The sequence below is a fragment of the Mesoplodon densirostris genome, chromosome 3, assembly GCF_025265405.1.
Source record: "Mesoplodon densirostris isolate mMesDen1 chromosome 3, mMesDen1 primary haplotype, whole genome shotgun sequence".
Lineage (NCBI taxonomy): Eukaryota > Metazoa > Chordata > Mammalia > Artiodactyla > Ziphiidae > Mesoplodon > Mesoplodon densirostris.
In genome coordinates this window covers 140,084,230-140,103,909 of record NC_082663.1, presented here as the reverse complement: position 1 = coordinate 140,103,909, position 19,680 = coordinate 140,084,230, and the positions used below count along the sequence as shown (strand labels likewise).

The window sequence follows — 19,680 nt, the reverse complement described above, 5'->3', positions numbered from 1 at the left end:
TAAAACGGGAAGCATTTGTATTGGGGCAATAGGAACGGTTTTTGTTTTTCCTGTGCTCCATTGTTTTTTCAATTAAACAGTAAAAAAATGAAAATAAAAGTAGATTGATTTAGCCTGAAGAGCACTCGAACTATTGAGAGCAATCAGATGTGGAGTGGATCGTGGGGCCGCTGTGTACTGCAGCCAGTGGAGAGGAGAGGATTATTTCCTCTCCCATGCCTTTCTGGGAGATTCAGAGCAGGGCTGTGCAACTCTTTACCCCAGTCAAATGCACCAGTCGTATTTTTCATGCTCTCAGAGCACTGGAGTCCAGCCTCCCAGGACAGAGAGGATGTGCAGGACTCTTTTTAAATTTTTATTTATTTTATTCTAATTAATTAATTAATGGCTGCGTTGGGTCTTTGTTGCTGCACGCGGCTTTCTCTAGTTGCAGCAAGCAGGGGCTACTCTTCGTTGTGGTGCTCGGGCTTCTCATCGCGGTGGCTTCTCCTGTTGCGGAGCATGGGCTCTAGGTGCGTGGGCTTCAGTAGTTATGGCAAGTGGGCTCAGTAGTTGTGGCTCGCCAGTCTAGAGCACAGGCTCAGTAGTTGGGGCGCACGGGCTTAGTTGCTCCGCGGCATGTGAGATCTTCCCAGACCAGGGCTCGAACCTGTGTTCTCTGCATTGGCAGGCAGATTCTTAACCACTGCACCACCAGGAAGTCCTGTGCAGGACTCTTGAGTTTTCATTGCGGTCAGTGCGGCCATAACTGTGGCCCTGTTAAAGCCCCGGCATCATCCGTGCTCCCTGCTTTTCTCCACCTTAGTATGTCCAGTCTATCCTGTAAGTCCTGGTGGCTCTACTACCAAAATGTATATTCTCCCTTCATCCTCTTTTCTCCATCTCTTGTCCAAACCTGGCCATCACCCTCTTGGAACACTTCCCTCTTGCCCCTTCCAAACCAATATCATCAGATCACATCATTCTCTTAAGATCCCATGTGATTAGAATAGACATCCCCTCTCCTTATTGTCATGATCTACAAGTGCTATGTGACTTGGACCCTTCTTTCCTTTCTCATCTCAGTTTATACTTCCCTCTCCCTCATTCATGACTGTGCACATCTGCTCCCCAGATCTGTGACCTCAGATTCCTTCAGGCTTCTGTAAAGAGCCCCATCCCCTCCCTGCTGTCACACTGCCTGCCTCCAGACTACGTGTGTTCATGGCACACATAGGAAATAGGGCGTCCAGGCAGGGCACTGGGAAACTAGAAGTGGGAGTGGGGGGACGAGCAGTACATTTCTTCAGTATAGTTATGAGAAAAGTAAAGTGTAAAGTGTTAGGGAATGTATTAAATATTGAACTTCTGTTGACTTTCCGAGTAACATTATTGATTTTCATAAAAGGGAGCACTGTGTCCATGAACATAACTTTTTTATGTTAGGTGGGTTTTTTTGTTTGTTTTTGCTTGACTTTGATAATCACCATGGAGAAATTCAGTTTGCATGCAGAGATGATAAAACTTAGAACCATTTTTTTAGTAAACCGTAATTTATAAGAGTTGGTATCTAAAGAATCCAGGTTCTTTCCTCTTTTCACTTATATGTAATGTTGAATTACAGTAATGCAAATGGATTTTAGTTTCGTTCAAACTTTATTTCAAGCACTTTGAAGTAATGAAGAACTCTAATTTACTCCAGTGGTGTGCCCATAAATGTTTGACAGCTGGCTCTCCGGGGGAAAAAAAGTATGCCTATACACACATAATTTATAAATTATACTGATAGAAAGGATAGGTAGCAGACAATTTACAAATAATAATGAAACACAACACTTTATTGTCAATTTGATGTAGTCAGTTGTTTCTCACAGACTGCTTTCCTTGTTTTTTGCTGAACTTTTGTATCTATAATCAGCTTATGAGTGTAGTCCTGACATGAATGTTGACTGATAATTTTTATGTTAATGAGTCAAGTAATGTCTTAGTGAATCAGAAAAGAGTTTTCAAATACTGGAAGAATATTTCCTCATCGTTTGTGCTATTCCTAATGTAACAGCTACAGGCATGACACACTTTTAAGTTTAATCTGCATAATCAATATTTTCTTAAGTCTAAACCCCAGGGGTTGGTGAACTATTTCTGTAAAGGGCCAGATAGTAAATATTTTCAGCTTTATAGGCCATACAGTCTCTGTCACAACTCTGCCTTTATGCATAGCACAGAAGCAGCCATAGACAATTTGTAAACAAATGAATGTGGCTGTATTCCAATAAAACTTTATATTCACATAGTTGATTTTATGTTATGTTTTTATGTTATGTGAATTTCACCTCAATAAAAAATATATTAAATGAAAATTTAAAACTCTTCACAGAAACAGGCATTGGGCTGGATACAGCCCAGGAGTCTATAGAGGCCATCAACCTGACAATAAATCAAGCCCTGATTTGTAGTGTTTGCCAATTTCCATGGTATAAATACTTCCACTATGTCTGATTTCAAGCTACTAACATGATGTCTGTCACCAAATGTGGAGTTGGGAAGAGATGCCTCAGTAGTACACCATTTTCACCATGAAGATATAGTAGTCATGAATAAACTCAGAAACAACCTAGATAGTAGTAAATGTGAGAAAATAAGTAGGAAGTGATGAGTTCTGAGTATTTCATCACCTTTGTTTTCAGTATAACTTATTGTATACAGTTTCTGTCATTGCATTTTCTGTAAGTTAAAAAATCTGTTATACTTTTTAAAAAAATTGAAGTATAGTTAATTTACAATGTGTTAGTTTCAAGTGTACAGCAAAGTGGTTGTTTTATATATATGTGTGTGTGTGTGTGTGTGTGTGTGTGTGTGTGTGTGTATATATATATATATATATATCCATTTTCAGGTTCTTTTCCATTATAGGTTATTACAAGATATCGAGTATAGTTCCCTGTGCTATACAGTAGGTCCTTGTTGTTTACCTGTTTTATGTATAGTAGTGTGTATATATTAATCCCCAAATCCTAATTTATCCCTCCTCCCCTTTCCCCTTTGGTGACCATAAGTTTGTTTTCTATGTCTGTGAGTCTTTTTCTGTTTTGTAAATAAGTTCATTTGCATCATTTTTTTTTTAGATTTCACATGTAAGTGATATCATATGATATTTAAATTTCTCAGCCATTATATATATATATATAACACTGAATCACTTTGCTGTATACCTAAAACTAACACAACATTGTAAATCAACTATACATCAATTTAAAAAAATATATATATATCCAAATGAAGATGCCCTTGAGAAGTAAAAGGGAGTGCTAAAAGTAAATTACGTTAAACAATTTTTGACCACAAATGGTATATTAAAAAGCAATAAAAATTCCATTTAAAAACTATTTTTAATAAAATTCTAAAACTTTGTTTAAAAGATGAAAAATCCAGGACACATGCTAAAATGGATGGGACGCCAAATTAACTAGGACAGTGGTCGCCCCAGACCTCAGGAATGTGGCAGTAGAAGTAAGGCAGAGGTAGTGTCCATCCTTGGTGCTCAGAGGAACATCTCAGGTGATATTTATTTCAACCAGAATCCTCGTCAAATGAAATATAAGTCATTCCTGCTCCTTGGGCACTTTGTCTGCTTATGCATGTTGGTGCCTTTGTTTTTTCAGGAACTAAACATAAAGCTTACAAGCACCAACTCTGGAGCCAGACTGCCTGGACCTGATCCTGGCTCCGTGCCTTATTATCTGTGCAGCCTTGGGCAAGTTACCCAACATCTTGGAGTGTCACTGCCCTTATACAGAAAATGAGGGAAGTAATAATACCTATCTCCCGAGGTTGTTTTGAAGATTAAATGAGTTAATACACTTCACACATCTAGAATAGCACCTGGCACACGGGCCTGCTTGTGCAGTTTTAATGTTTTAGTGTCTACCATGTACCTGACACTGAGGTATAAATAGAGGTGATTTGTGAGCTGGGTAGAGCTCAAGGATTTGTGTCGTTTCTTAGTACAGTATTTTTAAAACTGGAATTAGCCACAGAAATACAAATGGAGGTTTTCTATAAAAACCCAGTTACGTGACTTTTCTAGAAAATTTAGAATGCTGCCAGGCAGGAGATAACTAGCTGCCCACAGCAGCCTTCAGGTGGTCAGTCCCAACCTTATCATTGCATTTTTAACAATGGCTGTGTTTAACATCTGGCTCCCAAGATTCCTGAAAGCTTCACCACAGGCTCTCATGGGCTGGTGTGAGCTGGCTCCAGCACACTCTTGGGCAGAGTCCCTACCCCTGTCCTGCTTGGATCTGGGCTGCAGGCCACAGGCTCCTTGTCCCAGATGGCATCAGTGCCTTTGCAGCTGGCTGCTGGGATGGTTCTCTTGGCCCGAGTGTCATGGAGGCCATGCTTGGAGCCCCTTATGGGTGCACGATGAGCCAGCTGTTCTGAAGGTGGGGTGGGGCCAGAAGTCTGCTCCAGACCCTTTGCTGCCCCAGGTTCTCTCTGGGGCTCCAAGCTGAGGCGACCACCCCTCCTGGCCCAGGCTCCGGAGGAAGCCTTCCTCTAGCATGTCACATTGGTTATTTTATTCATAGCTTTCAGTACAGTCACCTTGTCCTGTTTGCTTGTCTGTCGCCTGTCTTCCCCGCCCTGAATGTAAGTCCCTCCAGCTCCCTCTGCTCCCTGAGTTCCTCCTCAGCACATACACATTTTTATTTTCCTGGTAAATACATAACTGGTGAATGAACTCTGGTGTCTTGTCTTTGTTGGCTGCAGCAGTTTCAGTGTGCAGTCTGAATGGTTTTGGCTCCTGCATCCAAGGTTTTCCTGATGTTGGAGACAGCCATTCCCTCTCAGTGTGTGCAGGGTGCCCTTCTCCTTGGAAACGGCAGCTCTGTCTTCTGGCCGTGTTCTCCTTGCAGATCTCAGAGTCACTCTTGGTAACCTCACCACTGGGCTGTAAAAATTGCTCTAGGTTTCAGCAAGGCTAACGCCATATTTGCTTCTATCCACACCCCCTACCCCCAACCCTGTGCCATTGTGTCCCTGCAGGGCTGTTAGAGCCCTCCCCAGGTAGAGTGACAGTCGCGTTAATCCTTGCCTGTCTTCCCAACAGCCTCTGAGTTAGAGCCAGCAGGCAGGGGGCCCAGTTCTCTCCCATCCCTGTGCAAGGAAGCGGTCAGCAGTTGTGAGCAGAGCAGCCTCAGTGCCGGTCCTGGGGGGTTGTGTGCACTGGGTTCTCTCTCCCTTCCCTGCTGGTGGAGTCAAGGGATAGATGACAAGGGCAGGATAACAGCCCCGACATCTGAGGGCAGTTTGCCAGACAGGTGGGCCTGCCTCTCGGGGACCCTGTGCAGGGTACATCAGATTCAGCCCTGCTTTCTTCCTCCCCTTCATGATGGGGTCATTGCATAGTGTAAGGTGAGAGTGAAAAATAGCTGAGGCAGAACCAGTTGCCATAAAAGTATTTGGACCCTTAGGACAGAGTTTAACACCTGAGAATTTATTTCTGAGGGAGAAATGAGAGAAGGAAGTCGTATGTGTGAAGATGATCATTGCAAGATTGGTTGCAGTAGGGGAACCCGGAAGGAAATGGGATGCCCAGCAGTTGGAGAAGGTCAAGGAAATGATGCATTAATGGGACGTTTGGCTGTTAAACAAGATCATTATGAAGATTATGTAACAACAGGAAGAAATGTTCAATGAAAAAAAAAAACAGTATCTGTGATGCAATTTCAACTATGTAATTGTTGCAGGCTCTGGACAAGAGCAGGAAAGTCAGCCAGAGAAACGTGGCCATGGTTTAGGCTGGTGGGGGCTCGGGGGGCTTGAGGGGCTCAGGGGAGACAGTGCTGCAGAGCTTGGCCTCTGGGGTCAGACCTGAGCCATGATGTTGTCATCTGCCTCCTGGGGCTGTTGTGGTTCAAGAGTGACAAAGGTAGTGGCCTAGAAGATACTTTCAGAGAAAAGGAAGACCAAAGTGGGTGGAGGAGAACTCGAGATATTTAGGGTGAAGAGCTTGGGCACCATGAAGCCTCAGGTCCCCATCGGTGAGCCCGGGGTCAGCACTGTGTTAGGACAGACATGGTCAGTCTGCGTAAAAAGTTACGGGACCGGATGTGGGCACACTCAGACAAAGTACCCGTCACAAGTTGGCCAGGAGGTGGGCTCAGGTCCACCATTTTGGGGTTGAAATCAGGGTCCAAAGAAGACATGCCTAACTGGGCTAGTGTGAGTGTGTTTATTTGGAGGAGAGAGAACAGGGGGCTTGCCTGCTCCGAGGGTCCTGCCCCACCTCCGAGGGTGGGGAGCGATGGAGCCAGCCAGTGGTACCTAGACACCCTCAGTGCCTTTGAGATGCAGAAGCGCTGCCAGGTGGGTCCAGAGGTGGCACCTGGGCCCCAGATGCAGATGTGGAGCTGCCTGGGGGTGGGACTGCTCAGGCAGCGGAGAAGTGGAGTGAGAGAAGGAAAGGGTCTTGGGTTGTGCCTTGAAGAGCTCCAAGAGGAGGAAGATGAGCGTGTGGAGGGATGTCAGGATTTGCTCAGGGTCCGAGAGATGAGACGAGGCAGAGCTGGCAGGTCCTTGGCTTTGGTGAAAAGTTGCCTGGGCAGAGCAGTTTTGGTGCAGTGACAGGTAGGGATGAGGTAGAGCTCCTTTTTAATTTCCTTTTTAATGTTAATGTAGGTTTTAGTAAAAACTTGTGCTCTGTTTCCTCACCTAGTTGCCATGGTCAGTCATGTTTGGTATCCACCTGTATGGTGATTATGAAAAGGGGCAAAAACAGACCTTTACAAAAGTTTCAAAAAATAGGTTTAAAATAGTGAGAAAGTAATGTTAGAAAATGATACACCGAAGGAAATACAGTAAAAAGGGAAATCCTCTGTGTTCCCAGTGCTCCTCAGTGCTCTCTGCCTGGTATGTTTAAAGCAAGGGAAAGCTGCTGTGGTGCTTCTCCTGGAACCCCGCTGGGGTCCCGCCTTGCCTTGGACGTTTGATGACCGAGACCTCATGTCTCGCTGCAGGGCTGTCCTGCGACATTTAGCCATGGGGCAGGCTCTTGTCCTCAGGATCAATTTTGCCACCCCTTGCCCTGTGGGATGCAGGTGATTTGGGGTGAGGCAGGCAGTGCCGATGGGGGTCCACGCCAGCCCAGCGGGGGCTGCTGTTGGGTGTCATGCTTTCCCAGGGTCCCCAGCAAGGAAAGTTGGGAGGAAGCAGCTGATTTGGCTTTTGGTAGCAAGTGACCTCGGGAGCCGTGGTGGTCCTCCATCACCTACCAGCAACCTTCCACTCACCCGCCGTGCCAAGCAGTGCTGCTGCCTGTGGATCATGCTGTTACTGAATTACCATGGTGGATTGTGATGTTTGGTTTCCCCCATTGCTTTAATGTGGCCTCCACAAAAGTCTCACCTGGCTTTCCTTCCTCCTGCTTTATGTAACCCATCGGAATCATTTCAGGGTGGCCAAGAAGGTAATTTGGAGAAAGTATTTGTGGTTGTGGTGACGTCTAGGACCACTGTGTTGAAAATGGGAGACTCTCTCCAAAGCCATTGGGCCCTGCTGAGCAAACGTGTTTGCCTGGAGCAGTATCAGAGCCTGTGCCACCCTGGTCACAGCCTTCTCCTGCCCTTGCCTCAGCTTTCCCTCTGCCGGCCACCCAGCCATGGTACCCTTGGCCTTGTCTTCCATGGGGGTTGTGTGAGGAGCACTGAGAGTCACCTCCCTGTTCCCATGACCCTTGTGGGGTGGCTAGTACAGGTGACGGCTGGAAACAGGACAAGGCCTGTTTGCTCTCAAGACACTTACTTGGTGACTGCACATCCTGACTTGCTGCAGAGGGAGATCACTGAGATGTTTATAATATTGGAGTAAGCATGGTGCCCAGCAACCAAGGACACTAAGATGGGGCTTCATTTATCTATCCGTCCTTCATTCATTCATTCACTCACTCACACTTGAGTGTAGTAAGGGTCTAGCTCAGCTGTCTTGAGGGAAGTCAGGATTTCAGACACTTTCAATCACAGAAGCTTAATACATTGCAGGAAACCATGAAGAGTGAGGGGGGAAAAGAAGCTGTCAGATGCTTTGAGGCTGTTTTCATGTCAGGAGGATGGAGACAGGTTATCGCTCACACCAGCTGTTTGAGGGGAGAACAGACTGCTGTTTGCCTAAGACTTTCTGTAGATGTTTGTGGCCACTGGCCTTTCCTATGTGAGCATGGGAAGTTGGCTCCCTCTCCTGGGTCTCCAGTTGAAGTATGACAAAACCCCACAGGCAGGCTGAGGAGGGCACATGTCCTGAAGTTCAGTCCTCGGCGGCTAGTGAGCCTTTCATTTCACAACCTATAAGACACTGTCACCCAGCTCCAGCCATAGTGCGTTTTCTGAAGGAAAGCCAGGAGTCACCTTTTCCAAGCCCACAGTTAGGATGTGCAGTCTGTTGATGCACAGGTGTTGCAGGGGCAAGCAGAATGTCCAGGAAAAATATATATATATATGGATTGATGCCTGCTGCTATTAGGAGTGCGTTATACACACGTGCCTTTGTCATGCAGTCCTTATGATACCCCTGGGAGGCCCAGGCATGACAGGCTTCTTCATTTCATCTTCATGAGGGGGGAAGGAACTTTCTGTCTGACCTTCCTCCCCAGGGAGGGCTGAGCCCAAGAGGGGCATCTGATGCCTAACCTCCAACAAAGAAGTGTTCCTTCTCTTTGCCTCCCACCCCTCCTCCTTTTTCTAGGACCTGTCGCATCTGTCATCTGCCTCCATAGTTGCTTTACAACTCTATTGAGGTATAATTGACATACAATAAACTGTGCACACTTAAAGTGTACAATTAGATATATTTTGATCTGTAAATACACCTGAGAAGCCATCATCACAGTCATGGTAATAAAGATATTTCCAAAAGTTTTTTCTTGTCCCATTGTAATCTTCCCTTTAGCCCACCCCCATCCCCAGGCAACTGCTGATTTACTGTCACTGTAGATTAATTTGCCTTTTCTAGAATTTTGTGAAATCATGTGGTATGTACTTTTTTGGTGGGGTGGTGTCTGGGCTCTTCTTTCATTAATATTTATTCTGAGATTCATGCATGTTGTATATATATGAATAGTTCATTCTTTTCTGTTGCTAACATTTCATTTTATGGATATACTACAATTTGTTTATCCATTCTTGTGTTGATGGACTTTTGGGTTGCTTAATAATCTGTCAAAATGTCTTCCAAGGTGATTATACCATTTTATACTCCCACCCCACCAGCAGTGTAGGAGAGTTTCAGTTGTCCCACATTTTGATGAGTACTCCATGTGGTCAATCTTTTTAATTTTAGCTATTTTAATAGATATGTAGTTGTATCTCATGGTGTTTTAAATTTGAATTTCCCTGATGGCTAATAGTGCTGAGCAGCCCTTCAATTATTTGTTTGCCATGCATAGCTCTTCTTTGGTGATAGATTTGAAAATCTGTTCAAATCATTTCCCCATTTTTTCCCCCCTTGGGTTCTTTGCCTAATTATTGAATTGAAAGAGATTTTTATATATTCTAGAGACAAGTCCTTTCTTAGATATATGATTCGTGTATATTTTCTCCCAGTGGTGGCTTGCCTTTTCATTTTCATAACAGTGTCATCTTTTGAAGAGCAAAGATTTTCAATTTTGATGAAATCCAGTTTGTTTTCTCTATAGTTTGTACTTTTTGTTTCATATTACTAAAATCTTTGCCTTTTAAACCCAAGGTCACTAAGATTTTCCTCCTGTGTTTTCTTCTGTACATTATGTAGTTTTAACTCTTATATTTAGGTTTATGATCCATTTTGTATTAATTTTTGTATGTCTTGTGAGATAGAGGTCAAGGATTTGATGTTTTGTTTCAATGTTGTTGTTTTTTGCCTATGGCTATCCAGTTATTCCAGCACTATTTGTTGAAAGATTATTCGTTCACTTCTGAATTGCCTTACCACTGTTGCACTGTTGTTGCACTGTTGTTAAGAATCAGCTGCCCATGTATGTGTGGACCTGTTAAATGGACTCTACTCTGTTCCATTGATCTGTTTGTTTGTTTTTGCTCTAATACCACACTGTCTTGACTATATAATGTCTTAAAAATCAGATAATGTGGGCTTCTGATTTTCTTTTTTTCAGTTTGTTAGCTATTCTAGGACCTTTGCGTTTCCATATAAATTTTAGAATCAACTTGTCAATCTCTCCCAGAGACCCTGCTGGAATTCCGATTGGGATTACATTGAATCTATAGATCAGTTTGGGGGAGAACTGACATCTTAACAATATTGACTCTTCCATGCTATTAACTTGGTATATCTTTCCATTAATTGAGGCCTCTCGTAGTGTCTCTCAGCCATGTTTTGTACTTTTCATTGTTGAGGTCTTACATCTTTTGTCAAATTTATCTGTAAGTTCTTCATAGTTTTTTTTTTTAACATCTTTCTTGGAGTATAATTGCTTTACAGTGGTGTGTTAGTTTCTGCTGTACAACAGAGTGAATCGGCTATACATATACATATATTCCCATTTCTCCTCCCTCTTGCGTCTCCCTCCCACCCTCCCTGTTCCACCCCTCTAGGTAGACACAAAGCACCAAGCTGATCTCCCTGTGCTATGCAGCTACTTCCCACTAGCTATCTATTTTCTTCAGTTTTAATTGCTATTGTAAATGGAATTGGTTTTTAAATTTTCAGTTTCTGAATGTTTGTTGCTTGCATATAGAAATACAGTGGAATTTTATATTGAACTTATATCCTGCCACCTTGCTAAACTCACTTATTCTTATTTTGTAGATTCTATAAGATTTTCCATATAGACTGTTCTGTTATTTGTGAATAAAGACAGCTTTACTTCCCCCTTTCCAAACTGGATGGTTTTTCTTCCTCCCTCCCTCCCTCCCTCCCTCCCTTTCCTTTTCTCTTTTCCTTGCCTTATTGCACTAGCTGGAATATCCTGACAAGACTGAATAGAAGTGGTGAGCACATGTCCTTGTTTTGTACCTGTTCCTGGGGGAAAACATTCAGCCCTTCACCATCAAGTGTGATGTTAGCTGTGGGTATTATCAAGCTGAGGAAGTTCTCTTCCACTCCTAGCCAACTGAGAGTTTTCATCAGGAATGGATGTTTAATTTTGTCAAATGTTTTTTCTACATCTATTGAAATGATCATAAAGCTTTTCATTTTTGGCCTCTTAATATGGCAGATTAAGCTGAGTTTTGAATGTTATCTGCCTCCCCCACTTTAATATCTAGTCTTTTCTTTGCTATCTTCATTCCTGGTGTAGGCATGCAAAATTTTCCTTATCTGAATTGTTCCACTGTTCTCCCTTGAGCCAGCTGTTTCTGCCCTTGTCACCAATACGACTTGCTGATGGCCTGTTGTGTGGAGGCAGGTATGGGCTAACTGCACAGGATTAGCAGGTTAGGTTAGTAATGAAACTGTGGCCAGGTGTGTAATGGGCACCCTGGCTTCCTCATTGTGGAAGTGGCATAACACCTACTTCGGAAGTCTGTGGTCTCAGGAGAGAACCACTGTGTGGTAGGAGACAGAGGCTCGCCTGCCCACCCACCCAGGATGCTGGCTAGTGATGCCCAGGCAGTGGTTGCTGCCTGCCTTCCTGCCTGCCTGCCTCTCTGCCTCTCTCCAGTAACTTTAGAGCTTGCTCCTTCCTGGGGACTCTGACCTGCTTGGTGCTCCTTCCATGGAACCTAAAGAGCGCCCTTGTTTTCCCCAGACTGGCCTCTGCCCAGGATAGGGGCATGTGGACACCTTTCTCTGTGAGCTGTGAAGCGTTGCACACACTGGGTATCTCAGAGGTAGCCTGGGCTCCTGGTGCTGTAGTTCTCAGACCTTGAGAGGGTCTCTGCTGCTGAGTGGGGGGTGAGGGGCTGGCTCGCCAACACCTCTCCTCTTCAACCCCAGTAGCGCTGGCATCTGTTTCTAGGATGGGATGGCCTCTAAGACCAATTTTTCATTAAAGTGTATCATATATCCAGAAAAGTACACAAGTTGTAAGTATTACATCTCAGTGAACATTTATGAAGTGAACATACCCCAGAAACTCCTACCCAGGTCATGGAATAGAGCTTCTCCCCAGAAGCCATTCTTGTTCCCTCTCCTAGTGTCTCTGCACCCCCAACTTCCCTGACTTCCGTCACCATGGACAAGTCTTGCCTGCTTTTGAGCTTCCAATCCAGTACAGAATGTATTCTTTTGTATCTGGCTTTTTCACTCAACCTGTTTTGAGATTTATCTTTGATGTTGTGTGTAGCAGTAGTGTGTTCATTCGACGTTGAATGGCTAGACCATGACTTAGTCATCCATTATACTGTTGGTGGCCACATGGGTGGTTTTCAGATGGGGCTTTTCTGAATATGGCTGCTCTGACCATTCTCAGCACATGCATGCTCACGTTTCTGTTGGTCCCTACCCCAGAGTGGAATTGCTGGGTCCTGGGGTATGAGTGTTCATCCTTACATGATGTTTGATGCAGTGCACAGACTTACCTTCCTGTTCCATGTGACGATGTCCTTGGTCTTCTCCACGGTGGCCCCTGTTGCAGGAATGCCCACTGAGAAAGTCCCCATGCCCACTGCTGTTCTTCTAGCTCCACACAGAGCCCAGGGCAGCAGGTGGGGGAAAGAGGTGGCCTTGAACCTGATCCCTCTCAAGTGTAGTCCCATGACAGGCTCTGTGGTGACCCCCTTTCTTGAGCGCTTACTGTGTGCCAGTCAGGCCCTGTCCTGGGTGTTCATGTGTGTATCTCTTGTCCCCCTCCCAGGAGCCTGTAGGAAGCTTCTGTCATCCTCCCACTTAGTGGCTGAAGGAATAGGTGGGTGGGCTCAGAGCTCTCTGCTCACCTCCTGTGTACAGTCTTCTCAGGTGCTTTCTGCCCTGGAGCATGTGATATGGAGTTCACGCAGCCCATTAGGCCATGTCTTGCCTGATGGCTGCTGTGTCATGTAGGACAGGCATACCCTCCCTCAATTACCTTTAGGGCCTGGTGAGTTTGCGGATCTCACAGATTCCTGTTCCGTGGAAGGTGACAAGGGCTCCTCGTATTTAACCCTGTGACTCACCAAATGACTTAACCAGTGTGGCCCCCACCCAGGCTCTAGCAGTTCCTGTTACTCTTTTCACATCCACCCAGCTCAGAAAAGACATTGGTGACCCCGTGTGGAGTGCCCAGGAAAGTGAGGGCCACCAGACCCTGCGAGTCAGTCACATATCTGTAACACACTCTTACTGCTTACCACGGGCGTCCTGGTCCTCGGTTGTGGGTGTGGTCACTTTTACCCATCAAGGCTTGGCAGCCTCAGGTTCTGGGGCCAGGTCTGGGCTTGAGGCCCTCTGAGAAGGGGTATGTCCTTGGTTCTCTTCTGCATAGTCCTTCTCATGTCCTAAAGGAGGCTGCTTGATGTCGCCACTTTGGTGCTCCTGGCCGCACAGCTGAGCTTCAGTTGTGGTGCCTCACCTGTTACTTCTGTCCTTGCCTCTGACCATTTCTGCATATGCCTCAGGACTGGGCCATAACCAGCCCTTCCTGCATCCTCCAGGCCTGCATTTGGTGACTTGTTGAGGGAAATTCTAGGATATCCCCTGTTCTCAGGATCCTACAGCAGCCCAGGAGCAGACTGGCAGACTTTTGGCGCCACACTAGGCACTGCGCTGCCTGAAGGGATCTTAGAAACCCCAGAGCGGCCTGGCGGACAGTGCACAGGACCCTCTCCTGGCCTGACTGCTGTGGGCACAGTCTCCCAGGATGGTGGTCAGTGTGCCACTGAGGATCTACAAACACAATCTGTGGTTTTCCCAACATTCCACCCAGGCTTTCCAGCTGCTGGAGGGAGAGCTGGGCTCAGGTTGGTGGCTGGTCTTGCTTTAAGTCTTATTAGTTGGACCAGCATTGGAAGCCAGGTCTGGCCCGGCTTGTCTCTGCCCAGCCCCAGCACCAGGCGTTTTTCACCGGCAGCACAAGAGTGCCCTGCTGTCACCTCGCTGTTTCACTTAGCGTTCTCTTGGAGGTTGGCCCCATCACTTCCTAAAAAGCTGGCTCGTTCTAGTTTTGGATCGCCTGTATTCTACGTGCGTGTGGGCCGAGCACTGTGTGTGCCCCTCCCATGGGCGTCGGGTGTTTCGTCTTGCGCAGCTAATATTCTTACTGGCTGTTCCCACGAGAGCATGGCTGAGAGGGAGGAAACCTCACCCGGGCGTGCTGTCATCAGATGCACTGCCACCTGGACCCTTCTGCGAGCATGGATGCAGATAGAAAACGCTCTGCTTTGCTTTCTGACTATCCAGTTGTATCAGTGTAGGAATGAACCAGCTCCCAGATGACATGTTGAGAGCTCTTGTGCTCTCAGAAAGGGCTGAATTACAACAAGAATTGTATGTTGACCTGATTCAGAGGTCAGGAGCATTTAAGTTTGTAGTTTTGTTGGGAAGAGCTGCTGGGACAGTTGAGAGAGAGGACTAGCACTGTGGAGAGGGCCCTTTCTCACCTCTGCAAGCCTCTCGGAGAGGTCCCATGGATGGTAGCTGCTCATGGCCGCTGTCCTGGGCCCTGGGCTTCCTCTTCCTGGGCTGCTCATTAGGTGCAAGCAATGCTCTGCCTGCTGCCTCTGGGCCGAGTTGCAGCTGCAATCGGCTGCTCTGGCCATGGGCGCTCTGCGGGCTGTGAGTGCACAACAGTCAGGGCCATGCAGGCAGTGGCCATCCTCCAGCTGTGGATGCTCCTGGGGAGCAGATGGGCCCCACCGATGAGGAAGTGCTTTTGTGCTTTTGCAAGTGGTGAGCGTGGTGGCTGCGGCTGAGACACAGCCCCCGCCCCAGTGTTGTTCTTCCTCTCAGAAGCCGTGAATGAGAGAGACTTTACCCCTGTGGGTGCGAGATCCCCATGGGGTCCTGGCAGAGGAAGGCGCCTTTGCCAGGCAGGGCGCTGGCATGACACCTGCCTGAGGGAGGTTCCCCTGGCTCCTGCCTGGCTGTGGGACCAGGCAAGGCAGAACGGGGCCGGAAGGCTGCACCTTCCGAGCTGAGAGGTAGAATCAAGGCACATTGACTTCTTTTCCTTGCTCAGGGAGACGGGGTGGGACACAGGCTGGTCACCGCCAGGCTCTCTGGGAGATGCAGGCACCGCCTCTTGCACTGACTTGCAGTAGAAGCAGTTAGAGTCACAGAATAGCACCCACCTTGGGAACGTGTGGAGTTCATCAGAAGCAGGAAGACTTGCTGTGGCTGAAAAGAGTGAGACTGGGACCAAATCACAGACACACACTCGCCTGGCAAAGCCTCTTTCATCCGCGCGGACACGACTGACGCCCACTGTGTGGCTTGCAGGGCACAGTGACTCAGCCAAGGATGGCCTTACAACACTCAGCACGTTGAAAGGCTCGAGGTTTGCTTGCTTCTGGGTGCCATCTGTGTCGTGTTTTGGTTTGGAAGGACAGCTTGCTTGCTGATGAACACTTCCAAAGCCTTTCGAGCTAAGTGGGTTTTGTAAATTCTAGTCTAGACTATTCTGCTTTAAAAAGAAAAAGAAAAAAAAAAGTGACTTCCACATGGTTGGTTTTAAAGTGAACTAGTTTTTACTGCTGACCTGGCGGGCTTTGAGCCCACTGAAGGAGTTGGTGTGGGCTGTGCTGCATAGATGCAGGGCCACAGTGTGGTCAGGGCCTGGCTAGACAGGCGGGGTGAGTCCATCCTCGGTGTGTGCCATTTCCTTCCAGGGCCTGGCAGGGAGAGGCTTCAGTGCCATTGTCGTTTACCAAGTGTCCTGCAGCTTAGGGCAAGCGTTGAGGGTGGGCTGAAGCCCCTGCTGTTGTGGGTGGGCGTGGGGATCTCTCTGGCTCCAGTGCACCCTGGGGGTAGACAAGAGGCAGCCTGGCCATCCATAGGTGCTGCTGGGCATGAAGCCAACCCTGTGTGGAACTCTTGTAACCTGTGTATTTCCCTGCTGTGGCAAGTCGGGGAGAGTATGTGGGTGGGATGCCAGCGTCACCAGCCTGGTGGTGTCTGGGTGCCCTCCCTCACCCTACCTAGTAAAGCACCAGCTGGGCCGTGTGTGTTGGGCAGACCCTGTGCCAGGCTAGCATAAAGCCACACTCCACTGCCTTCTAGCTGCGTGGTGAGCACTGGACCTCGTATACCTTCCTGGACCCTCAGTTTTTTCTTATCTGTAAAGTGGAGTTTCAAGGGAGAAAAGCTAGAGACCTTGGTCCCTGGAGGAACCCAACAAGTAGTGGTCCTGTGAGGAGAGTCAGGCTGGGTGGGCCTGCCCTGGCTTACTGCCCTTGGGTCTCACCAGTGCTTGGACTTGGGGAGTATAGGGTTTCCTCTTTGCCACCAGGGCTGCACAGGTCTAGCTTCATTAGTGAGAGATTGGGGATTTCGGGTGGAGCAGGAGCCCTTGATGCCTGGAGAAAAGGGAGCAGTGAGCAAGGGGCCTTGCAGACTCCAAAGAAGTCTCAGTTCCTTGTTTCACATCAGGGCTGGAAATCCCCCACAGGGTGGTAATTACTCAGGGCCTGGGCCTATCCCCTGAATTACCACAAGGAGGAGGCTGGTCAGTGGTGGGTCTGTCCCCCCTGGGCCGTCCCCACCTCTGCGCATGGATCCAGGTTCAGACCACTGAACAAGTTTACAGAACAACTTTCAGACATGTGATGTGGGAGTGGTGGCATCCTGCACTGTGTAGTCCACACTTTTACCCAGGCTGCTGTCCTGCCTTGGTCCTGTCACTTGTGCGTGTCCAGCGCCCCTTCCTTCCTCCCGTGAGTCGAGCAGCAAATGTCGTGGGTTAGGCTGACTGGAGTAGTGACTTAGCAAGTGATGAGGGGCTCACCAGAAGGTAGGCCTTGCTGCTTCCCTGCCTGCCTTTGGTTCTCACGTGGTGGGAGGTCTGCATAAGAACCCTGGGAACTGGGTCAGTGGTGAGCGTTCCCTCCCCGCCCCACAGCGTGTGCCCCTGGGCGTCCCTGAGGTGTGAGTGAGGACAGTTTGAGGAGGGTCCTTTCTCTCCCCTCCCTGAGCTGGCCTGGAGGAGGCCAGTTTAGAGGGTGTGAGGGTGTCCGTGTGTTCCGTGTGTTCCGTGTGGAGACACCGGCTGCTTCACCTTCTTTCTGCTGGGATGGATGTTCGTTTGCTTTCCTGTCTGACCGTGGATACCTGATTGTCCCTCATGAATCTCCAGTCTAGGATCTGCAAGCACTCGGCGCAGTAATGATGGAGTCAGTTCCACCAGTGGTCACCAGCTGACTGTGTGTTCACCTGGGCCACACCCGGGGCTGCCCACTGACTTCCTGCCCTGCCTTTGCTCCGCTCTGAGTGCTCCCCCGCTGCCTGGCCCACCTCACCTCCCTGCCCTTCCAGAGTAGCTCTCCCCGCTCCTGACACCTCCCTCTGCAGCTCCAGCCCTGAGCACATTTAGGCATCTGTGTGCACAGGGGCAGACATCACCACCCTGGGAGGGTATTTACTTGCAGTAAAGAGGCCAGTCAAATAATGAAAGTAAAGTGGGCTGGGACAGTGAGCAGTTCACATGGGAAGTCAGCATTAGTAGAAAGGAGGTGACATTTGGCTTCACTAATTATTGAGGAATTTCACATTAATCTGTATCTGTTGAAGGAGCCCTAATGAGAAGATGAGGCTGCAGGTGTTCAGACATCCCTCATGTGTGAATTCTGACCTTTTGGGTGAAGCTGTTTGGCATATAGTTTTGAGAGGTGGTTTTTTTGTTTATTAGTTTTGGTTTGACTTCATTCCCTGGGAATGAATCCCAAGGGAGATATCCAAAGGACAGAGGGCCACGGATGTTCCAGGCTATTCCTGACAGCAAGAGGGTGTGAGTGACCCTTGGGCACTATGACCTGTAGAGCTGCCCCAAAGCCCTCTTTGAGAGCAGTGCCTGGGAGTAGCTCAGAGGCTTCCTCCACACACAGTAATGGCATGGTCTCTGCTGTGATGGTGAGTGAGTGTATTTTCAGACAGACGGGTGCCAGGAAGGACCTAGCAACAGGGTGGCCTGTTGGGGTAGTGGGAGCAGTTGAGCTCCCACAGTGGCTGAAGTTAATGGAAGGCAGGTTGTGTAGCCAGCTTACTTCCCCTGGGTCTGTTCTTCCTCCTGGCCTCCTGACTTATGCCACTGTCTTTGCTCTGGACCCCTCTCCCCTCTCCAGGGCTTTGGTGCCATTTTACCATCTCCTGAGGTGTTGGGGCTTCTCCTGTCCACCCTGGGAGGCCCTGCTCAGATGCTGCCCTCACCACAGGTACCCCTGGCCTGCCTTGTACCTGACACCCATCTCCCTGCCCCACGGGTCCTGTGCTGGACTTTTTATAGGCCTGGAGCCTGGATGGGAGCCTCCCCTTGGCTATATCTGAGCCTTGGCGTCCCTGCTATGCACAGGGTCCTCTCATTGAGGGTGGGAGGCAAGGGCCACAGGCTGCTGGGGTGTCACTGTCTGCTGTCTGAGGCCGGAGGCCCAACCTGGCACTGCATAGACCGCAGGACTCCTGCCTGTTTGGTGTGGTGAGGGCAGGGCTTGGTCCACTTCCTGGTCCCAAGGGCCTGACTGCCTCCAGAATGCCAGGTGATGCTCCCCACACAGTGCTCAGTGCCCTTGCCATCATGGCCAGAGTGGGGGCCAGGGTGGAGCCAGAGGGATGAGCCCTCAGGGGTCCTGAACTTCAACGCAGCAGGGGCAGAAAGAAGAAGGCAGAGGACGTAGCACTTTCCACAGGGCTGAGAGCCTGAGAGCCTCCTCAAAGCCGAAAGCCTCTCTGCACACCCACCAGAGCGCAGGAGCTGCTCAGCTGTGACAGTGGGGCCCACAGGCCTTACCGCATCCCCGCCCCCGTGCAGCTTCCAGGAGGGTCTCCAGCTGTGTGAGGTCTATAGTGCCAGCTTGCTGCCAGCCCCCAGGGTTGCTCAGGTGTTCTGCCTCCCCCCTCCTGTCTGGCAGCAGGACAGTGTCTGCCCAAGGACAAGGACACTCTGTGCCGCTGGGCTCGCTCTGCGGGGACTGCTGGTTCAGAAGTTTGTGGGGACCCAGGGCTCTAAATATACCAGGGTGAGGTCACTGGAATGGAGACAGGCCATGTGGCAAGCCCAGGACCCTGTCAGGGCCAGAATCCCAGGGCTGGGGACAGGGAGAGGGTGGCCTCGTCCCTGTGGGACTGGCCTCCTCACTGCCCAGTTTGTCAGTATTTTTTCTTGGATATTAGTGCTTTGGGGCTCCTAAGAAATCTTTGTCTACCCCAAGGTTGCAAAGATATTCTCCTGTTTATTCTAGAAGCCTCAGAGTTTTTGCCTTCACATTTAGGTCTGGGATTCATTTTGAGTTAATTTTTTAGTGTGCTGTGATGCTTGGTGTAATTGGAATCAACAATATGTATTTTCTGTGACTTTTCATCCTTCGTGGTTTGAACTTCACCTTGTTAATGCACTTAAGTTGCAGTGTGCTCATTTCTAGTGCTCTTGAATTTCTCAGTCTGTTCCTTCAACTCCTGGTGTTGTTATAACATATGACCACGTGACCCACACCTTTCTGTGCCATCCCCATTCATTAAATGTGATGGTAATAATAGTACCTTCCCCTTGAGGTGGTGATAATTCAACAAGGTAGTGCCATGTGGAAACAGACCTTGGTAGAACAGGGCCTGGCTCGTAGCAAGTATCGTGTGAGGGATAGAATTGCTTGG

The 19,680-nt window shown here is 48.3% G+C and overlaps 1 protein-coding gene across 2 annotated transcripts in view; it reads left to right on the top strand.

Annotated features, from left to right (window-relative positions):
* The window catches only part of MED26 (mediator complex subunit 26), a 37,917-nt gene that overhangs the window by 15,037 nt on the left and 3,200 nt on the right, over positions 1 to 19,680 (top strand). The window lies entirely within an intron of this gene.